We start from the raw sequence: 6,082 nt of genomic DNA on the forward strand, positions 1-6,082 counted from the left end.
GGTTGGGGACCGCTGCTCTAGAGCTACTGTCCTGCAGCTTTTAGATGCATCCCTACTCCAACACAGCTGAATCAAATGATTAAATTACCTCTTCAGCATGCCATCAAGTTTGGCAAAGGCCTGGTAACAAGCCATTCATTTAATTAAGGTGTGTCTGAACAAGGGTGCATCTAAATGCTGTAGGACAGTAGCACTCGAGGGCTGGAGTTGAACACCCCTGCATTAACAGATGTTGAGCAACCTGACAGTGAAGAAATGCTATTGTATCATGGCTCTGCTGTCATTGCAGACTGGCACACTACTGACATGTCAGAGGAATGCGTCAACACATACCACACCCTGTCAGTATAACATGGAAAACATTGGGTAATGTCTTTGACGTTAAGAAAGCTGTAAATCTGATGATTCAGATTTCTGGCTTGAATGAAATGAAAAGGTCAGAGATCCACTTCCAGCAAATTGCTAGTGAAACACGAAGGAAACTGTGCAAAAGTTGTCCTGTAGGTATATTTAGTACCTGAAGCTAACTTCGCATGTGATAATCATTACAATAACATTACAATGTGTGTTTTTACACTTAACACATAGTATACTAATATAGTGCTTATGTTATTAGGATGATAGGACATAACTGTGTCTTTAAACAACTTTATTCCACGTGTTTATTTCAGAGGAACACCAAAATTATGATATTTCCAACATGGTCAAGTAGTTATCTTTGGATCATGATTGCCCATTCATCATTCAACACAGCTACTGTGTTATATATTATGTTTTTAAGCAGAAATTGTGTTATAATCTATTGTAAGAACTAAAAATGAAATCAGAATTTCTATGAAGAAATTTTATTATTGGAGTGTAAATTAAATTGGAAGTATTTTTTTTTAAACTTGGCTGAGAATAGTGACTCTATAGTGTATTGGTTTACACAAGCAAAAAAATCACTGGCTTATTTCTGGGAGGAGACACACTTCCCTCAGGTGTTGTGTCAGGAATGGCATTTGGTGTAAAACCTGCCAAACATGAGGAGCTACCAACATTGTGTAGATGTATCTATCAGGTGTGCTGTGCTGTTGTCCTGTATCATTTTACCTTTTATATCCCAACTCTTTTTCTGTGCATTAAGTTTTAACTAAAAACCAGGACTACAAAGCTAAAAGAGTAAAACTACAATGGGTAAAACTGTTTAGTATTTTGACCCCGCTTTCAGTATCTATTTCACTATTGCTTGCATGGTCACCTTCCCCCTGTCTCACTGTCTCCCATTCACACATGTGTATTCTGTTGTCCTTCTATTAACTTTAATTCCTCTTCTCTCCAGAGTATATCTCCACCTCTCCAGGCTCTCTTCCGCCTGCTCCCCAATCTCACTACACATGACAATATAGTTACGATCGATCGGCTTTGGATGGCTGACCTCAGTATTGATGGCATAAGCAGGGCTGTTTAGTGACAGTAAGCTGATGATTTATCAGTCTTGTTATTGGAAAAATAATTTAATAGGTTATCTGGATATAATATAGACAGCTAATTTAAAAAAAAAAAGATCCAATGCACTGCAAAAAAAAAGAACAATGATACTGAAGCCTTTGGTGCTTTCATTAAATCTTCCTCCCTTTCCTCTCTTCCAAACTTCCCTTTCTTCCACTACTCCACCCTTGTTTTCTCTTGTCTTTCTCTCAGTTCCTCCACTTTGTCCTCCTTCCTCTTTATGCCTCTGGTGTTCTCATTTCCCCATGTCTCCTGCTCTCCCATTCTCTCATTTGTTTCCTCCCTCCACCTCGTCTCTCTCTGCCGAGGGCAAACCGGCTGGGATGCTGTTTTAGATCCACTGTGTTGGAGCAAAACACACTCCTTTGTTCTGTGTGTGTGTGTGTGTGTGTGTGTGTGTGTTGTGTGTGTGTGTGTGTGTGTGTGTGTTGTGTGTGTGTGTGTGTGTACGTGCTTGAATATGTGTTTACCCAAACACCTGATATTTTTTCTGTGTGTGTATGTGTGTCAACTGATTGCCCCAGGACTGTCTTAATGCTTTCAATTCATTCAAGTGTGTATGGGAGTGTGTGTCAGGTGCAAGCCTATGGGTTTTTATTAAGGGACATAAATGTCTGCCTCCCATAGATGTACGTATGTATATATGTCTGTCTGTCTCTCTGTCCTTATTTTAACTGTAAAACTACAAACCTCTTTCCGTATCTCTTTATCTATCTGTCCCATAGAATCACACAATAGGCCTATCCACTTTTTTACAAGCCTTCTCAACTCCATTAGTTTCACCATTCCAGCTGCATGGACACCAATGCTGTTTGTCAGGAAGTCCAGACTGAAATATCTGCTTGCCCGTAATTTTGTGCAGACCTTTGTGGTGCCCAGAGGACAAAGGTTAGTGCCATGACTTGATAAAGTGAGAGGTTATTTTTGTACAGACATTTTGCAGATGGTATGTTCTAATAAAGTTTATGATTCACTGGCATGTCTTCCATAAAAAATCTTAAATAGAATGTTGTCATGCCATTTTAAGATTAAGATTTGTCACTGTAGAAAGACACAACGAACTTTTGTGTGGTGACTCAAGCAAACATCAGTCAACGGCAAGGGATACAAGCAGCTTTTTAAAAGAAGACACAACAATAGTAATCATTTATATATAATATGTCTCCTTTGAGCCTGACAGAGTAAGTTTCGAACAAGAAAATCAATGATAATGATTTCTGTAAACCTTTAGACCTTTAGTTTACAGTGAAATAGTTTGAAAGTTAATTACATTTTTCAGCCTCACTGATACTATGCTTGGTTCTCATTAGCACATGTTTGCACATTAATTATTACAACATAGTAAATTTGTCAACAATTCTTAAGAAAAAAGCCTTTCTGCAGATTGCTTCTGCAACCCCCTTTTATGGTCTTGAACAGTAGATCGTTAACCACACTTTTAGACAATGGTCTATTTACAACTTTGTGCCAGCAGTTTTTGGGAAGGGCCATTTTCCTGTCCCAGCAAAACAATGCACTTGTGCTGTAAATACGTAGTTTCCCTGCTGGGTGTGGATAATGTGGCTGGCTTGCAAGGAGCTCTGAGTTTAACTCCCTGCAACACCTTTGAGATCCAGTGAACTCACCAACCTTGCTAAAGTGACTGAACTACCAAGTGAGTACAGGTCCCATTTACATGTGGAACGTATCTTTTATGATTCTGCTTTTTCACTACACAGTAATAGCACTACTGCTATCATCATTATTAGTAGTAGTAGTAGTATCTTAACTAAGTTACAAAGTGTTTGACAGAAAGAAATGTATAATAAGGCTTAATACAAAAAGGCTTAATTACAGGTTAGTCTGCTTCATTGTTGTTAATCACACATGTGTACATGGAACGGCACATCCTATAGGTAGCCTAGATATGCTTATTTCAGTTAATTGGCATTTAATAATAATAATGGATTGGATTTATATAGCGCTTTTCAAGGCACCCAAAGCGCTTTACAATGCCACTATTCATTCATACACTGGTGGAAGCAAGCTACGGTTGTAGCCACAGCTGCCCTGGGACAGACTGATAGAAGCGAGGCTGCCATATCGCGTCATCGGCCCCTCTGGCCAACACCAGTAGGTGGTAGGGTAAAGTGTCTTGCCCAAGGACACAACGACCTGGACAGAGAGCCCGGGGATCGAACCGGCGACCTTCCGGTACAGATACGCTTCCCAACCCCCTGAGCCACGGTCACCCCATTTGTTCAAAAGCTATTGACTCATACATTTTATATAATGTGATCAGTGCAGCTACAGGTCCATTCTACTTTTGGTGCGTGGGTTATGTAGTTTTTCACCATGAGGGCTCATTCAGTTTGAAGATACTGCCTTTCTGGGCTTCTGGAAATCTTGATGTTCACATTTCATCCAATAGAAACTGTCGAAACTGTGTGATACCAATTAAATCAATCATAGATGTATTTAAATACCTTTAGAACATCAACAATTAGGGCTTCATTTTGCTTTAAAAACTAATTTCACTGATATTCACTTCATGAAAAATTTTAAGCCCTATTTTTCTTACTGGTCTCAACTAAACAATATTACATGTGCATGAAATCTTTTTTTCTTATTCCAATGAGTATTACAACCTGAAAAACAATAGTACATTCGTAATAACATTCAATAAAAACAATGGTATTAATGATTGTATCAACATTCAGCATTTCAGAATAAACATAGTCAGTTAGCAATATGATTACTGGATTAACTCCAGCAATCTCTCCCAGATCAGTATACTGGACAATTAGCAAAAGCGGATTTGGTTTTGTGGTTTATATTCAGCCTTAAATGGCACCAGCAATTTGTATGACACTCATGTGAGCAGCTTCTTCCGCAGATAGAAAGAACTAGGTCTAGATGGCTCCTATCTTCACTTAGATCTTCAATACATCCCTCGAGCTGTGCCAGCTACCATCCTGCTTTAAATATTTCACCATCATTCCAGTCCCCATCACAGGACTGAATGGCTACAGGCGTGTTGCTCTAATGTATGTGGTCATGAAGACCTTTGAACATCTGATGTTGAGATTATTGAAGACCATTACAGGATAACTGCTGGTTACCCTGTTATTTACTTACTGGGCAAATAGGTCTGTGTTGGTGTGATGATGCAATCATTATGGGAAGATAATACATCCTAGAACAGCGGTCTCCAACCTTTTTTGCGCCACGGACCGGTTTATGCCCGACAATATTTTCATGGACCGGCCTTTAAGGTGTCGCGGATAAATACAACAAAATAAAACTAGTACCGGTACCGAAAAAAAAAAAAATTATTCATAACACACGTGAAAAGACCAAGGAAAACCGAGTAAACGATAAAAACAATAACAAAATAACGCTGAAAACCGATAAAAACCCTGAAAACTATACATTTCACACCTGAGCCTCAACTCTCGCGGCCTGGTACCAAACGACTCACGGAGTGAGTCAGTTAGAGCACATACTCTTTTTCCTCACACTAATGACTGCCCTTTCAAGAACCAGCCACTAAGGTCCCAAATTCCAGTCACTGAACTCATCAAAGATGTTGACTAGTCTACCCCATCTACTTTGTCTGTGTCTCACTGTTCTCAGGACATCGAGAATGTTCTTCACCACCCTAACATACTTTTCTGGAACTCCTGACTTTCTCGTGCAGTACCACAATTCTTCTCTTGACACTCTATTATTTAGAGATATCTAAATCTACAAAGACAAAGTCAAACTCTTTCTGATCTTTTCTATATTACTCCAGCATCAACACTTTCTAAGCAGAGATTGCATCTGTAGTGCTCTTACTCAGAATAATCCTGCTGCTTGCTGATTGTCATCTGTCTTCTCAGTCTACCTTCAAATACTCTGTCCTATAGTTTCATAGTGTGGCTCATCAAATTCATTCCTTTGTAGTCACTGCAGTGCTGGAGATCACCCTTGTTCTTGAAAATCAATACCATACTCAGAATTCCTCTCACTCTTCAAGATTCTGTTATACAATATGGTTAAAAAGTCTGCTGCCCTCTCATAGAGGTCTGGATACTTCCACAGGTATGTCATCATCAGCATCAGCTGTCTTTCTACTCTTTTCTACTGAATTGTCGACCGCCCGTCCTGTTCATAGATGCCGTTACTTTCTCATTCCTAATCCTCTGCATTCCTGGATTAACAATCATTTCTCCATTCATCCTCCTCTCTTTTACATTTTCTTTATTCATTAGCTCCTCTAATTACTCCTTCCATCTTCCCAGCACACTCTCATCACTTGTGAGTATATTTCCATCTCTTTCCTTCAATCATCTTGAACTACTGAAAATCCTTTCCAGCTTGATCTTGATACAAGTCATTGTCTCATTCCTTAGTCTCCAGCCTCATATACAATTTACTACCAGCCTTTTCTTTGGCCACCTCTCTCTTTGCTGTACACCAATCCTCCCATTACTCCTATCTACATTCCTCATCTTCTCCTTTCCTGTTGTGCACATTTGGGTGAGTGTTGAATATGCCACACTAGTAGCGTTCAGAAATTGCTGCAGTATTATGTAATACTTATGAAAATCTGGGGAATTTGGGAGTC

The sequence above is a fragment of the Haplochromis burtoni genome, unplaced genomic scaffold, assembly GCF_018398535.1.
Source record: "Haplochromis burtoni strain Fernald_Lab_line unplaced genomic scaffold, NCSU_Asbu1 Contig_54, whole genome shotgun sequence".
NCBI classification, from domain to species: Eukaryota; Metazoa; Chordata; class Actinopteri; order Cichliformes; family Cichlidae; genus Haplochromis; species Haplochromis burtoni.